Source organism: Trematomus bernacchii, unplaced genomic scaffold, assembly GCF_902827165.1.
Source record: "Trematomus bernacchii unplaced genomic scaffold, fTreBer1.1, whole genome shotgun sequence".
In the NCBI taxonomy this organism is placed as follows: domain Eukaryota; kingdom Metazoa; phylum Chordata; class Actinopteri; order Perciformes; family Nototheniidae; genus Trematomus; species Trematomus bernacchii.
The window spans coordinates 247,812-273,595 of NW_022987616.1; the positions used below are offsets into that span (position 1 = coordinate 247,812).

Sequence of the window (25,784 nt, forward strand, 5' to 3'; positions counted from 1 at the left end):
TTAGGCCGATGAAATGAAGCATTGTGTGCATGCAGAGTAGTCTCTTCACATTTTTGTGGCCAGGTTGAATTGATGTTTCAGAGTGAGAAGCCTATCTGTCAGAAGAGGGCTGCTGGGCTCCATTGTTCCCAGAAATTTAACCCACATCATATCCCAGGCTGAGGACAAAAGAAGCTGTGGCTCAGCGTTTTGGCACACAACACACTTTAATGTTGGGACAAGGGGGGCACAAAAGGGTGCGCTGCTATTGTTTGCCCATTTCTGGAACTTGTTCACACACAGGCAGATGGAAACACACACACCCTTGTATATGAATTCATGTGTTTGATGCAAATTCTGTTTGATATTTTTAATTCATCAGGTGTCCACTAATTTGTTTGCTGAATTTGAAAAGAAAAATTGTAAGGATTTGTTCCAAGTTTTTATTTATCACATATTGCTGTGAAATGCTCGGTTCTTCCTTCCATTCAATTACTTGACAAATACAAAATATAGAGTACACCTAAGAAGATCAATATTAGCCTATCAGATCATTTTTTTTAAAACGAAATCAACATAATGTGTTTAAATATGAAATATGATATGTAAACAATTATTTTGCTGATATTTAATGTGGTGCAAATATTAGAGGGGAATGTTGGAGGTCAATCTACAGCAGTGTCCTTGTTCAGTGGTCAGTAGGGTCACACACACACTAAAAGTGACTGAAGATACACTTGTCTCAGCTTTTTGAAGACACATTTGATTTATTTTTCAATTCTTTTTTTGTAAAAGAATCGACTCACATTCTTTACATGTGCCTTTTCTGTTGTTTGACTACTTGTTGCAATTGCAGTGTATCTTAAAATGGCCTGTAGGGGGAGCTATCAAACAGTTTAACAAAACTCACCCATGTGATGCTTACTGTACCACTGCTAAATAAGATACCATTTATCAAAACAGTGTTTTGTCGAGTTTAAGTTAATTTAATTATAAATCTAACTAGAATATTGTTTCTCCTAGAACTACATGGCAGCATCAAAAACCCAATGCAAAACATTGATTACATTATTTGTAGATGTTAGTGATTTTACAAGTGTTGTGCAGATATTAAGAAGGCTAAGCTTAATAGATCCTCCAACATATGTGCAATGCTAATATTGATAGAAAATAAAGAATTCAACCCAGTTTAAATTGATGATACAAATGAATTGCCTATATGTAATTATTTTAATAATTAAGGAAAGTTACATATATTATCAGTTAAAAATCGTAACTTATTTTATTTTCTAAAATGTAGCTTCTTAATAATATGTATATATATTGATAAGAAATATTTCACTTATGCTGTACAAGACAGTGCGATTGTTCACTGTAATCCTGTCGGTGTTGAAGCGCATTTACAACGGAGGCGTTAGCTGATGATTGACAATACAACGAGCCAATGAAAATACAGAAGTGGATCCTCTACCACGCCTTAATAGAAAACTCACCAATGACCGAACAGATTGGGCGGACTCTCTGGTAAAAGCCCTGTACGGCTCAGATCCCAGAACAGTTTTGTGTTTTCACATCCACCCGTTAACGTCATTTCTATATCAACAAACCGTTTCCAAGTCAGCGCCTTAACAGAACACTTTATCTGTCTCGGAGAGTGGCACGGCTGAGGCGTAACATTTTGAAAGGTTGTGTTCAGCACATAGTAAGCGGGGATGAGTTAAGTAGGTTTAAAGGAACAACGCGGTTTCCAAAGTGGAGAATAACAGAACAGATACGTTTTGTTTTCGAAGGAACCATTGGAGTACAGTGTGACCGGCAAAGAACCATTCAACTCCGACCTCCGATGCAAAGTGAGTAACCAACACATTTTATCCAGCTAAAAACTTGTTATGCGGATGAAAACAAAAATACAGTGGTGATGTTATTGGCATGATAAATTGAGAAATATCTTTATGGCTCATGGGGAAGGCATAACGTAAACCCTAATACAAGCACTCACCTAATCACAGAGCACTTGTGAGTGGTACTTGTGGCTAATAAAGCAGCGAACTTGTGTTATAGCTAAGCTAGGTGCATGATATTAAAGTATCACTGCAGCCTACCCATTGGCATACATGCTAAAACAGTTTTTTACTTAACAGAAAACCTAACCCCAATAGTGCACGTCCAAATGTGCGACTCTTCACTGATAGGACTTTTTATACTATGAATTTCAATGGAATTTCACCTGACTTTGGGAATGTTTCCGAGGGAAAGTGAATGTAGCTTTAATATAGGGCTAACGCATGTTACGCAGTTTACAGAAGCTATTTTTACCGCGCGATTTAGCCGAGAAAACAAGAGGAAATGCTAGTCTGCGTGTGGTAACAGATACTCAAACCATTATGACCACATTTCCTCGTGTCAGAACTCTCAACTTCCACAAAACCCACACACACCCACGCCCTAAACGCACGGAGTTACTCCTCCAGGAAGTAGTGTGTCGTGTATCATGGCCAGAGGGAATACAGAGCCCTTGTGCTCCTGCGAATTCAAGTGTGTTGACACGGAGCTTGTCACTGGCTGACAGCGCCGAGCCCCTGTGCTGGCAGCCCACCGAGAGACTCAGCACTTGGCCAGCTTCCATCATATCCAGCCATTAGTTTATTTAAATGTGTATTGTAATGATAGGGGACACCATGTGTTTTGGTCTGACACCATTCTCTCATAACCATAATTGCTTGAGGGTAGCCTACGCCATGATATGAATGAGCTCTTGTCAAATTTTGTAAGACACTAGTGTATCTTTAATTTAATATAAACATGTCTAATTAAACTAGCAATATATCAATATTATATTCATAACACATTAGATTGTGGATGTGGTAATATCTTAATTGTAGTTTATTCCTGGGTTTGCCTCTAAATACATCTGCATTACAAATGATTATTTACAAAAATCTTATTGTGTAAATATTTGGTAAAAGCCTCAATGGTCAACAAAAAAATGTTTGTTAGCACACTGATATTAATGCCACAAATACTGTGATACTTGAATTTCTTCATATTGCCCAGCCCTCTCTTGAAAATAGTAATGCCATTTTTTGTGCATTGAGTCATTTGTTTTTTCGCCAGAGTTTGCAAAAATTGCCATACTTGGTTTTGTAGGCGCTGGGAAATATGTTTTGTATCTACGGCTCTATGCTTAGAAAAGCATTTTTACAGCTTGAATGAATAAACCAAAAACTGCAGAGTTGCATCCATTGTAACTCGGCATATTGCTTCCAAAACATTCCATTTAAACCTTATCTAATAGTGTGTGTACCTCACTGCTTGCCAGATATAATCTCTGCCTCATGTCCTATTCTTTCTAACCAGTCACTTGTTGTCTTTCCTCCACTGTCATGGTGCTCTGGCTGCGAGAAAAAGAGGAGGACATGGACAACGGCTTTCCTTGGCTTGTATTTGAATGCCCCTGAGGGTACTCTCTGGAGAGCTGACATTTCTCTGTGTAAACTCCGAAGCCTCAATGGCTTGTCTGCAGTTTTGGCAAGCACCTCTGCTCTCACTGGAAGTAGCCTAGTTCTTCTTTTAAATCGTGTCTAGAAAAAAAATTGGGGGGCCTTTAGTCTGTATTCCAGCTGTGCAGGGGGACTCTCCCTGGAGACTTTGTATATTAGCATTTCAGTCCAGTTCATCGCTTTTACTGTTAGTAAGGTCAACAGTTAAGCATCATGACAGGTGTGTTATGGCTTACTTTTGCCCTTTTCTACACAGCAAATACACAAACACAGAAGTGATATATATAACTGTCAACTTTCACCACCTTGAGAATGTCTTGGCAGGCCTGTGTGAGGGTATGTGACATGAAAATAGATGCATGTTTCTCAATTTTTGTGCTCACAATGCCCGAGTGTGTTTTTCTGGAGCATAGGCAGCTGAGGTCAGGGTGGGGTCGGATGCAGCGGCTCAGACGAAAAGCCAGAGTACGAGGCTTTGCTCTGTGTTGGTTGTCTGAACAGGTGTCTCCAAGCTGCAGTTCTGCATAGCTCACATTCCCAGGGTTTTGTTCCTGGCGTGGAGGGTCACCGAGTAGGGGGAGGGAGGTCTGGGAACTGAGAATGCTAGCGCGCAACACTAAGAATTCATCCGAGCAACCTGCTGATTGAGACAAACGCTTCCTGTCATTACAACAGCGCAGCTTGTGTTGATGAGAAACCTGTCAGCAGCCCATTGCGCTGTTGGAGAGGGACAAAGCCCAAAGTTGGCTTCCATAACTGCTTGTCAGCAGCAAGGCTATATTTTCTTGGGGCTTAAGGGTGGATAGGATATAGTGGTTTAAAACCCTTAATCCGAGCATTAGTTTAGATCACTATCAGCTCACTCAGGACAGAACATTGCCTTTGTCTGATAGAAATGTTGTCTTTTCCAACTTCAATGTACATTACATTGACACACATGCCACACTAAATACATATTTATTTTAAGCAATGGCTCTTGCCTGAAATACAGCATTTTCAAGTTTATTTTTCTGCATGAAAGTAGTCATTCTGGTACCCTGATAAAGCAAGTGTAGAGGAGCCAGATCATTTTAAATATAGGTTGTGAGTTAGTTTTGGCCTCCCTTAACAGTGCCTCTGCTTGAGTGGTTTGTCAGTTCAAAGATCTCTGAACACTGCTTCCTGACACAATGAACCTACTTCACCACCAGCCATTGCTAAACTTAGCATCATATGAAATATGTATACAAGTATGTTGTTGTAGTAGCTTTATCCAGTTATAAAGTCTGGAACCACTCTGGTCAAAACACCTGGAGCTGTGTTTCTGTCGATCCCAGCACAGCAGCACCACTTGAAAGAAACAGAGGAACCTCTGCACCTAAAGGCACAGTTGCGCTATCTTGATGAAGTCAAAAAAATAAGTAAATGTTTTCGATTAAAAACAGTTGTTTGCATCCTAAAATGGATGGGTTTGTGAAGGATTTCCTGCTACGGGCTAGTGAAGATTTTCCCTGATCAAGCTGTTTTTAACGTCACCATTTGGAATTGCCTTGGTACTAAAAAGTACTAAGCCCTTTCCCTAATGGAAAACCAAAAAGAGCAAGTGGAGTAGAGCCCTACCATGCATGGAAATGCCCCATTTCTGGTTTGGTTTGTCGCATTATTGCAACTCATCATTATGGTTATGTTGAATTGAGCAGTGAAGGACATCTAACCATCCCCACTGACACTCAGGGCGTCAGATCTGTCTTTTATCCATTTGCACGTTTAATTTTTGTATTCTTTATTCATCTATCCTCTTAATGCACACTCACAGACATCCTTCTCGAAGGTATCACTAATCTCAGTTGCGAGTCCGCTGTGGACTTGTGAGCTTCCTGCTGCTCTGCTGATCCCAGGCGGAGATTAAAGCGATGTACTTGGCAGGGTCTGTGGCAGGGTCACAGATGATGAGCATCACCAGTAGTGCTGCTGTGTTGTTTTGCCCCTGCTCGCCCTACAGAGGTGTAGGGTTTCTGTCAGCACCCCCTAAGCTTCTGCTGTGCTGTGCTGCCCTGGAATGAGCCCACCCAGCAAATGGCAGCCATCAGACACCTGCGTCGTATTCCAGCTCCAAAGCTGTGCTCTCGCCATGCATTAATAAAAGTAATGCGTGTGGGAAAGCAAGTAAGGCTGTGAACCCTCAGGGAGAAGGTTAAAGCCGTAATGTGTTACTGTATACAGTGTTTCCCCTAGGTTTACTGCTTTGGGGGGGTGCTGCCTGAGCGGGGGGGATATATTTAAAAAAAATCTCTGGAGCAGAGAGAGGAGCTGTGGATTATTGTTATTGATTAATGCATCAGTGTTTCTTAGGGTCAAAAACACTAAACTCACAACTTAAATTGAAAGCGTTTAGTTTATTTAATAAAAGAGCACATGTTCAATGTGAAAAGTGACAGTAGATATAGTTTAGTTGCAATTTGGTGCTATATATATATATATATATATAAAAAAAAAAAATTAATAAAAGAAAAAAAGAAAATTATAATTTTTTTTTTTTTTTTTTTTTAAACACCTTGAATTTCAGGGGGGGCGTGGGGCTCCGTTGGCGGGGCGCAGCGCCCCTCCAAGACAATGGTAGGGGAAACACTGGTATATATATATGTAGGGATGGGTATCGTTAAGGTTTTAACGGTACTACTACTTTTATCGATACCGCTTATCGGTCCGGTCTTTTAACGGTACTCTTATCGGTTCTTTTGGAGAGAAAAATTAGGTAAACTAACTATATGTTGTATGTCAGGGACTACGGATGGAAATTAGCTCAAAGCTAAAATCCGGCATATTTACACTTGAAGCATTATTTGTCTAAAGTGTTCATTAATGTGCATTGTCCCTATTCAAATAAACAATTAAATGAAAATTAACAAATTGTGAACAAAACTAACATTGCTTTTTATTTAAATGAAATACATAATATTTCACATCAACAGAAACAACAACGTTTTAACAAATCATATTAAATAATCTGATGACAGAACTGTGAACAGAATGGCTGAAACTTTAACAAACTAAATAACTCAGTTCCCTCTAATCATTAACCCATGTTTGAATCATTGAGTTAGCTCCGTGTGTTGCTGCTAGCATACATAATATACCTGACGTCGAAACGTTACTCGTGGATGGGGCTACAGAGCTACTAGAGAGACAGTCGAACCCGGTGCATTTCTCCGTCTGAACGTGGTGCACTTTTGCAAGATGTTTAGACAAATTGCTCGTGTTACCGCCCTGACATGCTAAACTCTTATTGCACTTTAGGCAACGAGCGAGACGGGTAAAGTTTAACCACACCTCGGAGCGCGTTCTCTCCGCCATCTCCTCCGTGTGTGTGTGTTGCTGCATGTAGCAGCTGCGTGTGTGTAAACTGCCCCGCCCCCTCGCACACAGGCGGGGGAGAGAGATCTCTCATCTGGATTGGAGAGATCGAAAATACAAAAAATGACGCATTTTGCAGTCTTTTTGCGTATTAGAAACGGAGTTGGCGACACTAAAACTGCAATATAATGTTTGTGTAGCAATAATACACATGACATATTTTTTAGATGTCTCCCGTACCGATAAAAAGACCGATAACGTCGGAGCTTAACGGTACCACGGTCTTTAATAATTCAGCCCCGGGGCCCGTTTAATACCGGGGCTCGGTACCCATCCCTATATATATGTCTACACCTAAGTGGTAGGAAAGTGCAGTGTGTTGTTACGAGACACTGTTTCATTCCTGTTTTAAAGCATGTACTATTAGGAAATGTAAAGCTCCAGTTACAAAGTATAATGCTCCTTTTATTCAGCTACATCTTTAGCCTAATTATGTGGTTAGCATTTGAAGCCTCGGGCTAACAGGAACTTGTTTTACCAGTTATTGCTGTGGGAATTTTAAACACAAAACGCCTTGATCATAGACTTGCACAATTGAAGTTTTGTAAATCCATAGTTAAAAATAAATAGTTTTAAAGGGAATGTTTGCACAATCTTGTAAAGACATACCATAAGTCTGTTTCAGCTTGTACCCAATTTGTCAGTAGTCGGAGAAGGCTATAGTCTTACATAGCGAGGCAACGATGTCAAGCTTATTTGTCAAATGCTGCTTTATTTATGAGGGGTTTCCATGTATGGCCCCTGCCTCTCATTACTACGCCTATCCCCCTTAGCAGCCCTGTGAATAATTAAACATACTTGGAGAGAACACAACCAACATAGGACAAAAAGTGTACTTACTCGTGGTAGTGTAGAGTAAATCACAGCTTCCACAAGGGATCTGTGTAGTTCTAGGTATATACATGTATACTCATGCTGATGGAAATGTATGTGGATTAATGTTAAGGATTCAAACAGGTGCAATAAGTTTGTAAGATAAGACAACGGACAAGGTATTACTTGCAATTTTTTCTGCTTGACCACACTGCTACAAGTGGGGTTGGATCTATGTCACCTGTCAGGGATGGGTATCCGGTGCTGTATTAATGGAACATGATGTTGCAATATTCATGTAGCTTGTGTTGATATTTAGAGGGGTAAGGGAGCTTGGTTACCTTTGACTGATGTTTTCCTTCCTGCCCTGATCACTTAAGATGACAGTGACAGTAACTTGACCATGCTATAAAACACTGTAAATCCTGTAAGGGGTAATTAGAACGCAGTAGTTTTGTAACACATCAATGTCACCACTGTTTCTGTGTGCCGGTTGTTGTGATAGACCTTGCTTACATCAAATAACAGATGGGAACAAACATTTTTCTCTCACACATGTTGACTGGAAAATAACCAGAAGAATATTCTAAGCCAAATGTTGAATGTTCCTTTTAGATTATTTGAACCATACACACTCATTTCATCTGCTACCTTGCACTTAGGGAACCCTTCTAGTAAAGTATTCTAATATCATCTCATGACTCCTCTTGTCTTTCTAGCTGCAGTAGTAATGGACTTCAAACGCGATAAGGCAAAAAAAGCACGGATGGTCCAGCGTTGCTTACATCTCGGATAGTATTTTTTCCTTGTCAATCTAATGCCATTTACCCACATTCACTCAATGGATGGCTACATTCAATTAAACCATGTTTCATTTCCTGGTGCCACTCAAGATATCTACTCCGCCCTTGACCTTGCTACAGTATAAGCATTTATTTGAGGAGGTTTGAGTTTTTTTTTTGTGACGCTGGGGTGGAGTCTTTCAGAGGTCTTCAAAAGTGCTAATTATCCAAAGTGGGGTCTCTTTAGCTGCCTGTTTTCTCTGTTTGTGGAGTAAACCCCTTCCTTTTGTGTGTGGGCCGTCTCGAGTAGTGTCAGCTGTAGCTGTGTACACTTGTTGCTGTGTCTCCTGCCACCTCCTTGCAGCTACAGGCCCCCCGAGGCTACATTTGGATTTTCCTGTTAACATCTCTGCCCGCCTTAATTGGCTCTCGACTCCACAACACGTAAATGTTTGATTGGCGAGAGGAGGTCTGTGTGCATGTGCGTGTGAATGCATGCTTTTGTCGCTGGACTTGAAAGTGTGTGTGTGTGTGTGTGTGTGTGTGTGTGTGTTGTGTGTGTGTGTGTGGTGGGTGTGTGTGTGTGTGTGTGTGGTGTGTGTGTGTGTGTGTGTGTGTGTGTGTGTGTGTGTGTGTGTGTGTGTGTGTGTGTGTGTGTGTGTGTGTGTGTGTGTGTGTGTGTGTGTGTGTGTGTGTGTGTGGTGTGTGTGTGTGTGTGTGTGTGTGTGTGTGTGTGTGTGTGTGTGTGTGTGGTGTGTGTGTGTGTGTGTGTGTGTGTGTGTGTGTGTGTGTGTGTGTGTGTGTGTGTGTGGTGTGTGTGTGTGTGTGTGTGTGTGTGTGTGGTGTGTGTGTGTGTGTGTGTGTGTGTGTGTGTGTGTGTGTGTGTGTGTGTGTGTGTGTGTGTGTGTGTGTGTGTGTGTGTGTGTGTGTGTGTGTGTGTGTGGTGTGATGTGTGTGTGTGTGTGTGTGTGTGTGTGTGTGTGTGTGTGTGTGTGTGTGTTTTTGTATGTTTCGGACAGGCTTTCATTCTTCCTTAGTCCACTTGGCCCCACTCTCGGTCTATTCCCTTGATGCTCATTCAGTGCAATTACAGCAATTTGACTGTGAATAGCCCTTCACAACAGCCTATTAGAACCATTAACTAAGCAATCTTCACTCTTTGATGGCAAGGCCCACGTGATTCAAACTACTCAATCCAGATGATGGCAGACATGGGGATTGTTAACCATTTAAACAAATGGGACTCTTCACTCTGTGCCCAGTTTAATTTGTTTAAAATGGCACATTATCTTCCCCTATGCCCACCAACAGAGCGGCCTAGTATCTTATTCATTCAATGTTAACTTTGGGCATGTAAGTTAAACATTAAAAGGGACTGTGTAATCAAAGTTTAGTCATGTGATGGACAGAATGAGGGTAATCATTTCTGAAATTGTGACCGAGAGGGTTTAAGTTAACACACAGCTTAAGATGACACAAGCAGATGGACTGATCCCATTCAATAGTGCACAATAACACATAATCCATTGCATTTAGGAAAACACTGTTACAAATACAGAAAACACAAGTAAATTAGTCTTGTATAACCAGGGGCTAATGGTGGCTAATGTTAGCAAACTTTGGATAGATATTGCTGTGCAAGCGTTGTTACTGTGTCAGTTTATTGACTTAATGACAATTCTCTACTTGAGCTGCTGTTAAACTATGTTTTAGCATTTACTTAGTTAAAAGCTTTTGCTAGAGGTCTAGTTGATAAATAAAACTCCTGCTAATCAGCTATTCAGTTCATATGTTTTGAAGAAACTTTGACATTCCCATTTGAAATATTTTATACATGTTTATTGTGATGTTTAGTGATTCCTTTTTATGAGACTTATGTTTGGACAATTTGATTTAGAGATTTTTCTCATTTGTCATATTATATTATTATAAAGTTATCTTGAGCTTTGTGTAATATGCTCACTTAGCTTGCCTACCTGAGCTGCCACACATATAACATATTTTCTTCAGCACTACCATATCATTTGCCATTCGCCAGTCCAATCAGTTTTGCGATACTGTCAAATTTGGCCACACAAGTAAAATGTCCAAGAGCTGCCTACGGCTGGCTGAATGGAGTCGCTGCGATAATTTAAGCCTAACATTGTGACAGATGTTTTTGGGTATTTGCCCCTTATTTAAGAAGCATGCTCACATTTTAACAGCTGTCATCCTCCTTTGCTGCTAATCATATGGCACACTCAAATCAAAGGACAGTCTTCTCGGCTAACTTATCCCTTAGTGCACCACTAATTGCCGAGTAACCTTATGGAAATGTTTTTAAGCTGAGGTTTTTGGCTGTGGTAAAATTAAAGTGTGATATTTATACTTTGCTTTGGATTGTCAAGCCTTGATAACAGAGAGTGTGTGATGTTCACGCAGCAGTGTTTGTAGGAGTAGTTGCTTGTAATGATGGCGAATGCATCGTCATGCAGCTTGTAGAGTGAGGTCAGATTTTGAATAGAGTTTGTATAAATGGCCTCCGCAGGGTGGAGTTGGGTTTTGCTTGGTAGGTTCACCGGGTCATAGAGTTTGTTTATGGTTCATAGTACAATATATCGCAGGAATGTAGTTTGCATGGTTTGTCATGTTATTGGATAACTCAACACTTACTTAAGATGTGGCGCAATAGCTTCTTTTCATTTCTGAGGATCTAGTCCAATTGAGCCATGATTTGTAACAATAGAACAGAAATGTTTGAAGTCATACCGTAACACCATTGATATTTTATAAAATAGTGAGATTACGTTTAACAGCCATTACTATAAACGTAATTTAATTGCAGCTGTTTAAAAAGAGAGTTCCAAGGAGTTTTTTGGTGAGTATACATGTATTCTTATCCAAAGAACACCTCCAAAAAAACTAGTGTATGATTTCAGAACGTTCTCCTACCTTACACTTTTTTCTTTAAGATGCCTTTTTGAAAGGGTCTTATGTGAAATGTGTACAAGCAGTGGTCGAAAGCATCTAAATACATTTAATCAAATCAAATACTGTACATAAGTACAAATGTTAGGTACTTGTAATTTTCTTTCTTTGCAATTTTATACTTCTACTCCACCCAAAGGAAAATATTGTTCTTTTTAATTCAATAATTGTATTTATTACGGCTTTAGTTGCTTTATAGATAAAGATTTTTACACACAAAAGTCATGAAGGACTTTTAAAATATGATGTTTTTTTTTAGATACAAATATACAACATTGTAAGTACCTAAAACAAGAGTGGGTTGACAGAAAATGAATTGGCAGCAATTTGGTTGAAGTCCTTTTAAACATTCTTAAATACTTCTACATACATTTCTCCATGCAGGGCTTTGACTGGTATATAGTCTTTTTAAAGTGTTGTATTAGTATTTTTCTTAAGGATCCGAATACTTCCTCCACCACTCCCAAGATACTGCCGACTTCTTAGATCTCCTCCATACAGGCTCTCACAGTTGGTCATTACAAGGTCTCTTGTAAGGCTTTTTCTGTCTGCCCAGTTTCCTCTTTTACATCCGGGGTGGCCAGAACCAGATCGAGACAAAGCCGCTCTTTCTTTGTCCGTATTCGAAGTCGTCCCTTCAGTGGCTGGACGCTAATCTGACTGACCATCAGCAGCTTCTGTCCTGGTCAGGGAAAGACAGATACAAGGGGAAAAGACTGGGGTGGTGGGGGGTGGCATGCAGGGTGATGACTGGACTATTTGGCATTTGGTGAACAGAGGAGTATTGTGTGCCAGTGGGCCACAGTGGGACAGGCGGCTTACAGGATGGAACTGGTGTTAAAGATCCAAAAAAGTGTGTTCTTATTGATCTTTTGATACATTGTAATACTGATTCATTTTGGGCTATAGGTTTACTATTAATGGGATATTAGGCTCCATGTTGACACTGCTAATACAAACTATGGTTGATTGAATGGGAGACTACCGAGGAAAATGTTGGTCTCATGAACTGTCATCATTATTCTGTGACACTATTTAGCAACACTATTCACAACGGCTCAGTAATTGTTACAGATTCAAGGACAGGATTCTTCTGAAAGAAAACAGTACCTAGCCGATGCTGTCTTCCAGTCATGCATTCTTGACTCATCACGTTATAACCTAATTTCATTCTGGAATTAAACTCATTGACTCAGAATGTGTATTTATAAGGATTCCCAGAGAAGGAAATAGTTTGCAGGCTGGATAAGTTTAAGAAATCGGAGTTGCTTTGTCAATTACACCAAGGCAAAAGTACCAGTACTACCTTTACCAGGGAGAAATACCCCAGCATCAGATATGTGTGCACTGTAAACCGCACAAATGTCAGAACAAACCTGGTTTCTGCATGAGAGCATAAACACAAGTCCCCTTGCAGCAGCTTGTACTGAAAACAAGTGCAGCTTGGTTAAACATGAATGGCATTTTGTGTGCCTATAAGGGAGTTTCCAAACAGGATCATACTACTTAAAAAAATGCAACTCAAGTGAGTCCAGTACACTGAGGAAGAGAGAGGTCAGGTAGGTGTCAAAGGGTCTGCAAGCTGTCTTGTTTCTTGTGTTAGCTGACTTGGAAATGTCTCTCAGCTACAATAACACAACACAGTGCACATGTTATTCCAAACAAACACTCAGCAGCTGATTTTGCTAAGTAGCACAACTTCTCTCAGGGGGATGAACTAATAAACAGTGAGATCAGCTTCTGCAGTGTTTGGAATACAAATATACAGAGTCTTGGGCCACAGTGGCTGTTGTGTGAGAAACACTGACAGATACCCCATTCACACCAACGGTGTTTCAGGGCCGGTTCGGAGCTGGAGCTTGAAAAGCACCGGGTTTTCCTGTTCACACCGCAGCGGAGCAGCCTCTAAGCTCCGGAATCCGGTTCGTTTCGAGCACCAAAAAGTTGTCCGTCTAGAAGCAAGAACCGCATACGTCACGCTTACGTCGGAGGGGGGCGAGATTAACCTGAGATAACAGTTAAGGCGAGTACGGCAAATAAAAGTTGTAACCAGCAGTAGTGCTGAGCAAAGTGACTAGAACGCAACCACACACTTGTAAAAAAAAAAACACGCTTTATAAAGTCAGGCAACACTAACCAGGCTTCGTGTGATTCTGTTTATTTGTACCTTACTTTGACCATCCGTTCGCTGTTATTGATCATTGTGGAGAGCAGGCAGACGTTTTGTTTGTTATTATAGCAGCTATCGGATGGAATCAATACATGGGCTGCACAGGTTGTCATGTCCGACTATCACAAGTAGAATCATAATGAAAAATACGCCGGTAAAAAGTGCCTATAGAAAACGGCTTAGCAAGTAGTCAGTTTAGCTTCGGTTGCTATGCTAACATCACCCATGTTATACCAGAGAAACTTTCATAACAGCGTTGTGATGCCAAACAGCGTCAATTCAGACTGACACCAAACAGCGTCAATTCAGACTGACACACATTCACTTAAGGGGAACTGGGGATATGTATCAGCTGCTTGTGTGACAGTCAGACAGTGAATACTTTAGAGCCGTGTGAGCTAACCCGGAGCTAACGGGAGAATACACTCCCGTTGAAGAGCAGCCAGCACTGCAGCGGTCGGTAAATGCCGCTGAAACACATTAATAAACAATGAACCACGGCACTCTGGAGAAAAGTATAAGGTTGAAAAGTCGTTATTTAATTTAATCTGGCTTCGTATGATTAAAAGCAACACGATCATCGACCCGACGCAGTCCCCGGCCCGTTGTTGTTGTGAGGTGAGCTCCGTTGGGGAGAAACTCAGCGACGTAAACTGTGACGTCATGACGCAGCATCGGCAGCACCAGTCGGGCTCTGAGCGGTGTGAAAAGAGCCGGCGCTAAACCGAAGAACCGGTTCTGAACCAGAAAAGCTCTAGCACGGAGCTTGAACCGGAGTTGCGTTGGTGTGAAAGGGGCAATAGAGGATTTTACACCATAGCCTGCTAATCCTCATCATCTGTATGTTGTTACCTCATACTTTTTTGTGAATTGATTTGACCTTGAAAAGTTTAGATTTCCTGTAGGACTACAGTGAGTTGCTTGAAGTTGATTGTGGATAATCTGGTCTTTAATGAACATAGCAAAGACTAGAGTATAATACACACTCCGATGAGTAGTCTTTTTTTTTTTAGATGTAACGCATAACTGGGTAAAAATTTGAACCAGATTTGATCGAAAAACATCTAAAGACTTTAAGTCAGCTACCTGACAGGGCAGATTTTGAAAGTGGGATAACTCTTCATATGTATAACAAAATACATTCTTTATGGAATGTTGTGTATTTGTTTTCAAGTATTTGTTACAAAATGATCCATACGATTGCATTACTGATTCCTTAAAATGCCAAAGGTACTCTGAATACAGTTATAACACATTTTCAAAAGAGTTATTGTTAAATCTATGTTGTTTCTTTTTTCTTCTACGTGTGTTGATTACATTTAACCTCCTAGTCCTGTTATCATTTATTTTTGTATTATTTAAACACTAGTTGAAAAGATTTGATCCAAAGAATCGTTGCTTAGATTGTTGCTATTTTCTGCTACAGACACTGTATGCACTTAAACAAAGAGTTGCACTGAAGCCTGGGAATGTTAAAAAGTTTGTGTTGAGGCAAACCTGCTAGTGTTTAAAAACTATTAAAGGTAGGGTATGTAAGTTTGAGAAACCGGCTCGAGATACACTTTTTGTTATATTCCATGGAATGCTCTTAACATCCCGATAGCAATGAATATCTTAAGTGCTTTGACAAAAAATCCATACAAAAATGTAATCTGTGGAAGCCGTAGTACTGTAAAAAGCACGACCAATCATTTTAGCCGGCCCGGCTAAAATAACTGGATGGCCTACCTGCCTGTCAGCCTTCCATCTGTGCACAAACTTATCTCGTGCCCTCATTGGTCATGTACGCGTTCGTGTGTGTTGGAGGAGGGGCTCTGTAAGGAAGTGGCAGATTTTCTCCGGTCGTGTATTTTCAAATTCCAGCGATCTCGAGCCGGTTTCTCAAACTTACATACCCTACCTTTAATGCTACAACGAATGGAATGAAATGAGGTCAGTGAAGTTGGTGTGATGGGTGTGACGGATAGACTGGTTAATAACAAAGTTACACTTCTTGATGCTACTGAATACGTTTCTTTGTTTTGTCTGTGGCATGTTCAGCCTTCCCAAGGCTCAGGCAGACGTTTTACCCAGCAGCACCGTGTGGGTTTATCCGGAAGCCCTGAGAAGACTCACTATAACTGGGGAGACTTTCATGGCTTTAACATTTGCATTATCCAGCCACACAATGTAAATTACTCTTCAGGCACATGGATATGTTTTGTAATCTTCTATTGTTCTGGGGCAGGTTCATATGATGGTTTCATATGCATGTAAGAAGCTCCAGTTGATAGCTGCAGGAATATTTAGAGGAAACTAAAAACAGTTACCTGTTCTTAGATGTAGATATTATTCAGGATCTAATTTAGAAAACTTCTGAATCCTAATGTGTAGAAAGTATCAAACCTGCTCTCTTCTGATACCACCACAACAATTAGTGTTTTAGCAGTTTTTCCAATGATGCCTTCCTAAAGCTTCAAAGGGTTTGAATGAGAGAGTTGGCAAACACAAACATTCTCAACAAATGTCTGCGTCTAAGCAACTGTGGCAGAAATGCTGGCTTCTTCATTTGGGGGTGTGAATGTCAATCTGTGTGTATAGTGCACACCTGGGTGTATTTGCACAGTGCGTGAGGTAAAGGTCAGTTTGGGCTGCCCTGTCAGTCACATCAGGCGCATCCTTATGTACTGTCAACATTTTAAGGCCAATATGCTTTACTAGATATGTGACAGCTGTATGTGTGGGCACCATTTGCAGAAATAAGGATTATCACCGGTAGCTATAGCCACAACCACAACAGTCCATGTGTGGCATTTGCTTGTAGTAGTAGTTTTAGCCAGACTTGTGTGTGCTAATTGGCAACAGTGAAGTTCTTTTCTTAGCATTAGCTCATTCTCACTGAAATACAAGCCAAATACTCCTTCGCTGACTCGACAAAATCTGGCTTTTTCAGACTTTCAGACATTTTGATGTGGTTATCTCAGAGAATGTTATTTTAAAGGGCCCATGTCATACTTTTCCGGTTATTACCCGTCCCCTTGTGTGTTATGAAGGTTTTTATGCATGTAAACGGTGTGCAGAGTCACAAACCCTCAAAGTACACCCTGTAGCGAGTAAAACTCTAACACAGAAAATACCTCCCCAAAACGCCTCGTTGGAGATGCGTCATTGTCCATTTGATTCCGGGTACGGCATGATGTCAAGCCGTACCCGGAACGAAATGGACCAATCCGTGGAGCCGTTACGTTACGTCCGCAGAGCCGTTACGTTAAGCCCCCGCTGATTGGTCCAAATTTACCAATCCACGGACTTCCTCACACACACATCTGTGTGCAGGGAGCAGGCAGCTCAGCTGATTTCTCCTCCCTAGCTGCAGGCTGATAACAGACAGTTGGGATCGCGGCAAAATTCTCTCTGCAGACCCATTCTCACAGCGTTTATCAACCTTTTTCTTACTCAATATCAAGCCACACTTATTGTTTTTACTTCGGTTGTGACTTTATGTGTGCTCAGGATGAGTTTGGCTGTGTTTGGTTGTGTATCGCTAACAAGGAAACCACACCTCCACGGAGCTCAGCGCGATTCACAACGTCCCGACCAATCCGAGCACACTGTGCTCACAGGGAGGGTGGGGGCTGGAGCTTTTGGAGCTACAACGAGCCGTTAAAGGCAGAGAGTGAAATTCAGTGAATACACGTAGTTTACAGAGATGCTGTATGAGAAACCAATGTGAGTTTGGAAAATTGCACAATATAAATCTATTCTAGTAGACCTCAACAATGGAATTATGATCAGTGGAAATGGCCATGACATGGGCCCTTTAAAAATAATTCAAGAAGTATCGGTGTGTTACAGAGATGGCTACTCCTTGTAGATATGCATGAAGTGGCTCAATGTATGTTATTATACTAGGGCTGTCCCGAATACCATTTTTCGGGCTCCGGATATTCGGTAGTAATCAGCAGCGAAAATTCGGGGGGCGCGATTCAACGCGTATGTGTAACGTTACTGTTTAATCGGCAGATAAAGCAACTTCATCATGGCAACTGGACAACAACTAAGCTAAGCTACTACTTACAGCACTTTTCATAGTTGTTGTGCCACCGTGGTAGGCCAGTTTCATATTGCATATTTGGCACACTGCCTTCGGGGGGGGGGAAGAGCTCGACGGTCGTGAACTGTGAACAGGGGCGGGGGGCTTGGAGAGCTCGACGCTCGTGAACTGTCAACAGGAGGGCGGGGGGAGCCTCGCTGCGGGAAAACTGTGGACCTCTGTCGCGGTGCCGGCCGTCAGCGAACCGAGCCGGCCGTCAGCGAACCGAGCCGGCCGTCAACGGCCCGCTGACGACCGGCCGTTTTGTTTTCAGGTGTGTGAAGCGAAGTGAAGCATGACGTTCGCATTCGTGACGCTGTGAGTGAAAGCGATGTCAGGCGCCCAAACTGAGCCTGTATTTATTTCCGCATTTTAACATTGCAATTAAAAAGTATAAATATAGTATAAGAATGTGGCAATTCGCCTTTATTGATAGCATACATTTAGGAAAAAAAAGAATATCCGATTAACGAAATTGAAAACCGAATAGTAGGCCAACGATCGAATATTCGGATATTCAGGTACAGCCCTATATTATACCTGATGTTTTTATAAGGTAACAAAGTTCAGTCTTGATCAATGTCTTGTCCTCTCTCCTGTATGGCAAGCTAATATTCCAGTCACCAAGTGTCTCATCTACAGATGGCGCTTCCCTCCTGATTTGTGCTGAGTCACTCGTTTTCCACTAATGCTTAAAAGTGGTTTCAGTAATCCAAAGCTTCTGTACCAGATCTCACAAAAACTGTGACACAGCAGCAGAGATAGGGTCGTTACTAAAAAAAAAGTAATATATTACATATTACATATTACTTTAAAAAAAAGTAATATATTACACTACTTCGTTACTCTCTACATAAAGTAACTCGTTACTTTACTCGTTACTTTACTCGTTACTTTACTCGTTACTTTACTCGTTACTTTACTCGTTACTTTACTCGTTACTTTACTCGTTACTTACTCGTTGCTTTACTCGCAGGGCCGGCCCGCCCCTCCCTACAGGCAGATCACGCAGACTGCTAAAGTTTCAAATGTTCTCTTTAGTTCAGTTTCCATTGTCGCATAAGACTGATCCAGATAGCTCTGACCATGGCTGTCCTCTGTCTCCTGCTATCTGTATTTTGCGCAGTATATCTCTGAACGATGCGATGGTGATTCCACTGTGCAAATGGGCAACATTACCTCTACTATGAAGGATGCTACAAGCCTGTCCATCTCTGCTTTGGTTACCGGTCCTCCAAATTCTAATTTGTGCTGCTTCGGAGTCGGCGGCGGCGCACTCACAACATCCTCACTCTGGGTTCGGGGGTCCTTAGCTATTAGCTTCACCTTAGCATGTGTTCTTTGCAGGTGTTTGTTGAGGTTTGACGTGGTGTTTGCAGCAGTGGATAACAGCTTCTGGCCTGGACACAGTTTGCACCTCACCGTCAGATTCCTGTCTATTCTTCGGACGAACTCAAAATAATGGGCATACCTCCACCCCTCGAAAGTTATTGCTGACTCTGCCATGTTTATGCAGCACTGCACGTGGAGATGTGGACGCGCAAGTCGCGCAGATTACGTACATATAAACCTGTGGCGGAAACCCCTCTTGTCTGTCAGTGTGATTATGACTGATTTTATAAAAGTAACGAAGTAACGCGTGTCGGGGCAATGTTAGTAACTGTAGTGTGATTTCTGAATTATAAAAGTAACGCGTTACACTACTCCGTTACCGACAAAAGTAATATTATTACAGTAACGCGTTACTGCAGTGTGCGAAAAAGCACACGTCCCACCGCCCGCGACGTGTTATTTACAATGTCGGACAAGTAGATCTTTCAATTGACTTGTCCAGTGGACAAGTGACGTTTTTAGCCCTCATTTATTGACAAATTATTGATAAACTCAGTTTACAAAATGCAGAACTCATTCGCAAATTGTCCGTGTCCGCCATTGTTCGTTTAGAAATGTTAGTTTCGGTTCTGCTTGTCGATTCCTAAGGAAATGCATCTCGCCGCTTTCTGTACTGTTAGACGGGGGCGGGGCAGTGCGGGACGTGTAGCACAGTGGCAGGGTTGGGAAGCAAAACTCGGTTCCGAGTAGGAACAAATAACAATTGTCCGGTACCGTGATTAATAAGAGTTGTGAGGACAGGAGGCCGAGCCCCGCGGACCGCAGCTCTCTCTCTCTGCTCCGGATCATCTGATCGCTGCACGGTGCAGTTCAGCGTCTCTCTCTCTCCCTCTCTCTTTCTACACACAGCGGACCCGCTGCCCGTTTAACAGCCTAATCTTTGTCAAACTTTCTTATGTTCTTTCTTTAACACGTAATGAAGGTTATTACGCGTTTTAGCTCCTACGTTGTTAATATTGACGCCATTTCCTTTATGAAGTAAAGCAGCCTCCCTGTCTGTGTCCTCGCGCTGTCCTCACATCCCCCGACCCCCAGACTCGGAGGAGCACAGGGATGTCAGTATTGTTTATGAAGCAGGGTATAGAAAGTACATTATTGAAATGAAAATAGTATTTATTTACTTTTACAAACAGTGAGCAGCTGGGCAGCTGCAGCATGTGTATTGCAGGACATGTGTAAGCATGCAAGCGTCTTTGAGTTGTAGAAAAGCGCTAGGCCTATAGGCTATAAATATAATGTATTATTATTATTAGGCCTATGTGTTGGACATGTGTGGTTGGACTCTGTCTCACAGGCAGGTTGCAGTGTAACATCAGAGGAGACTGGGCCAATTGTACATTCTCAAACTGCACCACATAGAACTAACTAAACAATGCAGAGATCATTTTTATATAATTGTATTCAATAACCGTAAGAAATTAAACAGTATGAAGTGATTTCTAAATATGAATACAGATTTGACTTAATGTTTTCATAAATATGTTTTTCTCCCAGTTTGTCATGGGACTTATTTTTACCCTCTCAAAGAACTGGAATCGAGAACCGAAAATAACCGGAATCGAAAAGCAGAACCGGAATCGTTAAAATCCAAACTATACCCAACCCTAGGTATGTGTGATGCAGTAAAATCTTACCGCTCACTTACATTATCGGTGACGTAAAAATCCTGGGGAAAAGTAAAATACGTTGGCGAAGAAGAAGATTCCAGTGGCCCCAATTTTTGTCCATTCTGGACAAGTGAAAAATGTATTCGGACAAGTAAATTGCCAAACTCACTTGTCCATGGACAAGTACTCTCTAAAAACTTTTTCTCACACTGGTTACTTTGTAACGCGTTACACCCAACTCTGCACAGCAGTGAATTTCCACCAAGCTTTGGTTGCATTTGTGATTACTATGACTCCTGATGTGTTATTGTAAACCAAACAAGTCAGCAGGTGTTTTGTATCATGGTAGTTCCTCATAAATCTTTAGTGTCGTCCACTTCCCCAGAGCTTAACCTTCTAACCTTGCAACTTCACCTGATTAAGCATTTAAAGGGCAGACATTCAATTACATATACTTAATCAAACGATTATCTTCTTCCCTCACTGTGGTTTTTTAAATTAAACCTTTTACATTGTGTGGACTTTTTAAACGCTGGCCTCTTATTTATTTATTTATTTTTTCTTGTAGAGGGTTTAATGTTTAATTCCAGGCTTAACAAACTGCCTATCAATGTCTCTGATTTCACTGACAAAGCTGCAGTGAGATGCAAAGAAGGCTGCGGTGGAATGTGAAACCTCTTCGCCTGAGTGGAGGAGGAAGTGCTGGCTGTATGTCAGTGTGTGGGAGTGTGTGTGTGTGTGTGTGTGTGTATGGAATATGGAGACAAGCGGAGATGGGAGCGCTTCATAGTGAGTGATGATGAAGTTGGAGAGGATAATTAATGGAGGTGTGGATTGGCTTGTGTGTGAGAACTGTATGCTATTATCAGGCTGCTAACAGATGCTGCTCAGCCACTTGGTAAAGCTTTTGCAGACTATAAGGATTATTATATTTGGCTGGTCAAAATGTCTTCCAGTTCAGCTATCCAGTGGTACACAAAGTACTGTACTTAAGTTCAATTTTACCTGAGTATTTTCGTATTTTGCTACTTTATTGTTCTACTCTACTACATTTTAGAAGCCAATGTTGTACTTTTTACCTTGCTTTATAGATTCAGATTATAAATACAAAAAAACAAACATTATTTATTTATTGAATAGACATTATAGGTTAAGATATCCAGCAGCAGTATAAAAAGTAATTAAAACTAGATCAACAACATTTACTTATTAATGCACCAGAAATCATAATCCAGCAATGTTGAATGTATGATTCTAAAATGGGCCATCACGCATAGCAAATACTTTGTAGTACTTACAGTATATTTTGATTTGATTACTTTTGTACTTTTAGTAAGACGTTTAGATATAGAACTTTATCTTATAATATATATATTAAAATATTTGTACAACTTGATATTGCCAGTAAGTGAAAGATCTGAGTACTACTTCCATCACTGCCAACAAAATAACTTTGAAAAAAAGTACGTTCCAAATGTTAATGCAGGCAGAATAACACACATTAATAACACATTCCTCCCCTTTGGTGTAAAGTCCCCTGATGGCCCTTTTCAGCACATTGTTAGTCCGATGATATTTAAATGAGGTGCGTCACATTAAGAGTTGGGGGCGCCCACTGTGATGCTCAATTGCGGCTTTGTTCTTTTAGCCTCCTCCCTACTACATGCCTACGGTCCTAGCAACTAAAGCCCATGCAAAATGATTAGGGGTACCAGGAAATGGGGTTACACACACACACACACCCACACACCATTTTATCAGTGTAACATGTCCGAGTACTTCACAGCAGAGTGGAGGAATGTGTTAATTGGTGGAGCTAACGGAGGGATAAAGGAGGAGGCCCTCTGAAACTCAGCAGAGACAGAATACATTTTTCATGCTGGATCATCCAGTTCACTTTTCCCCTTTCCCTGGCTCAGGTGTATTCACACGCACACTTTCCCCCCAGCAGAAAGCCGTTGAGCTACTTTTCTGATCTCCCTGTAAATACCTCTGTTTGTCTTTCTCTGAAACTTCCCAGTATCTCACAGTCTAACTGCTAATTGCATGTAATAACTCGCCCGCTGTTGGTTTTGTTCTCATTCAGGAGTGCAGAATTACCAGCAGGGGGGGATTCAGTGCAAACACAGGAAAGAAAGGTTCATGATGAAAAAGGCACAAATGTTTTTGTTTAGCTCTTGGTGGTCCAGACTTGGTAGAAACTAAGAGTAAACGGACTAACAGTCATTTGTGTTTTTCAACTTTAAGCTAAGGCATAAGGGGCAATAACCAAGTAGGTATACAACAATTCAATGCCCCACAAATTAAAGGCTGGGGTAAGCAGTTTCTTTTTCAAAATAATTAATTGTGTTTAAGCACATAAAGAAAGAAAGGGAACTTGATATGGAAGCTCAAAGCCTGCATACTTTCTCACGTTTGCTCACACACGCTGGTCTGTCATGCAGGCTTGTTGGATTCTCAATTTCTTAAGTTACCATAACTGTCCCATGTCAGAAATATAAGATGGGTTTCAGGTAGTAGTACTTTAGCTATTTTGGTTTTCATTGACTTTCAGGTTTCAGTTTGTTTGGCCATGATGAATGATTATTGTTATTCAGTATGGTAGATAAAAGGGATGGGTCCCAAAGTCCCATGCTCCAAAAGAGTTAAGACCCTCTCCGTTAGCATTATTCTTTATTCTCTTGACCAGGCCGTATTCATTTTCTACTGCTTTGACTTTTTTATATATTTTTTTACCACCCTCCTGCTGTTTTTACAAAGGATTAGAAAAACTAAGGTCTGTAAAGAACTGCAATCTTTGCTGAATAATTGATAAGTCGGTCAACAGGAAATTCATTCAGTATTAGTAGTAGTTTAAAGAAAAATAACCTACAAATCTTTGGTTATGTATTTTTCTGGATTTGCTGCATTTCTTGTTTTATATTACAAAAAACGTAAGATATTTGGGTGTTGGCCTTTCGTTAGATAAAACAAAACGTTTCATGACCCCACCTTGGATTCTATGAATAGATAAAGTTATCTCTGGTTGCAGCCTTCATTTAACAACACAGCAGTAGGTGTATAACATACGAAAAGGTGTCTCTGCCATGGTACAAAAACGTAAATGTGTTCATTTCGAACATCTACTGAATGATTTCCCTATTTATTCCCCAAAGCAGGCACTGCAAACTACAGCTAAACATGTTTGTGGCCATTATACCCTGCTGCACAGAGGCCTGTTTTTACAAGCCATTACCTGAGCTATTTGATCCTGCTTCCAAAAAAGATTAGGAATTGATTTTCATCTAGCACACAAAACCTGCAGAAACACACCCACAAGTTAATGTGACGCAACATCGACCAAAGCCTTTTTTCTCTGATCTTTAATCAACGTATGAAATCAAACGGATAACATTTGTGATGGAGCCAAATAGAAGTTCAGTTTTTCTTGCTCTGACAAGCTCTGCAGAGCCTCTAGAGTTACTGCTTTACATCTAATCAAGAACCAGAAGGGCAGGAGTCTTTGGCCAGACTGGAACATACAGAGCACCACTATCAACCCCCCAATCATTTGAGCTTACCTCCTTTACCCTGCAACCTGACTCTAGCTCCCCTGACTCTAAAAACAGACCAAAGTCTTACCACGGAGCTGCACTCGACCCCTCGTCAATCCCTTTAATTGGGGGGAGATGACCTGGGACTCATTAGGTTTCACTGCTGACAAGTGAGATATGCCCCTCCCTGTCCTTTTCCAAACTAAGAAAATCAACCTAAACCTGAAGCAGCAGGAACATAAAAAATTGGAGTGAGCGATATGGAGGAAATTAAATATATAAAATATAAAATACAGGGTTTTGTCTAAACCCCCCTTATCTTCGGCGTGCGCCCTCATACCAAAATGCAGATTTGTAAGTGATACCAGAAAACAATATTTGTGTTAGTTGAAAACTGTATAATTACTCCAAAAATATGAAAATCTTGTCAAATAGACCGTCAGTCGGCATAGACATAGAATAAAATAGTGGATTAATTTCCGGTCGGTCGGCTGGTGGACGAGTGGCAGGCCGCAGGCTTACACTTAAACTGTGATTTCTTTATTCGATCGTTTATTTTACCGTCCTTTTTTCTGTAGAGGAAGTAAAGAAACTGTAACTCTGGATGTATTTGTTCTTTGACGTGAAACGTTTGACTGAAGAAACTATTCTTTTCCGCTTCGCACTAATGCATTATTTTCGCCAGAAAAATGCCGTAATTTTGGCTGGAAGAGACGTTGGCGCACTCATACTAAATATTTCTAGATAAAACCTAGATTTAGTCTGAAAAAAAGAAGTTTTGCTAGCACTTTCCTATGGGGATATTCCTTTTAACCTGCACACCTGATAACGAGCCATCGTTAGGGTTATTGGTAACACCTGGAGCTTCTAAACAGCAGTCAAAAACTGCAATAACAGAATTTTAAACGGGGATCAAACATCTTAATAAACTCTATAAAATATATGTTCACCTCCCAAATAGGGCTCGGCTATAGGGTAAAAATCCAATATTTCCGATCAAATACCTCTATTGATACGACGATTGCCGCTTTTACAAAATATTCACACTGTTAAATTTGGATAAATAATCATTAGTTATGTGGATATAATGTCTAAGCGGGTGAAGGCAAATAATAGAACAGCTAAATACAGTCTGGTAATATCAGAAAATGACCATTTACTGTAGAGCAGCATTTAAAACTAGGAAAATACTCTTATTACAAAATGTAAGACAATATCTATTCTCATATCACTGTATTGATATAATACTGCTATAGCCAAGCCCTAAAAACAAGTAACCGAAGCATCCCAACAGATTTAGCCTGGGATTGAGTTGCAGTTAGCATACAGAACATGTGTTTGCGTTCCTGAGTACAATGCTCATCTAATCACAGGGATAATCACAGTGTGTAATGACTTTGTAAAGGCTGCAGTGAGGGTCTCTATCAGGGTGGGCTATAAGAGAAGGCTTGGCACTCCCATGTAATCACACACACACACAGTATTAGGCTGCAGAGTGACCTGTGTGTCGGTAATTTGGGAGGTGCTGATCGCTGACACTCCATTATGGCTGCTGCCAGGAGCAGGCTATGATGAC

General features: G+C 40.9%; 1 protein-coding gene across 2 annotated transcripts in view; it reads left to right on the forward strand.

Annotated features, from left to right (window-relative positions):
• Positions 1 to 1,600: 1,600 nt before the first annotated feature.
• The window catches only part of mpp7a (membrane protein, palmitoylated 7a (MAGUK p55 subfamily member 7)), a 138,171-nt gene continuing 113,987 nt past the window's right edge, over positions 1,601 to 25,784 (forward strand). The window contains exon 1 of one of the 2 annotated variants that reach the window (XM_034132388.1): positions 1,601 to 1,829. The gene's annotated coding sequence lies outside the window, so the exon portion shown is untranslated. The remainder of the gene's footprint in view (positions 1,830 to 25,784) is intronic. The other variant, XM_034132386.1, reaches the window with a different exon arrangement.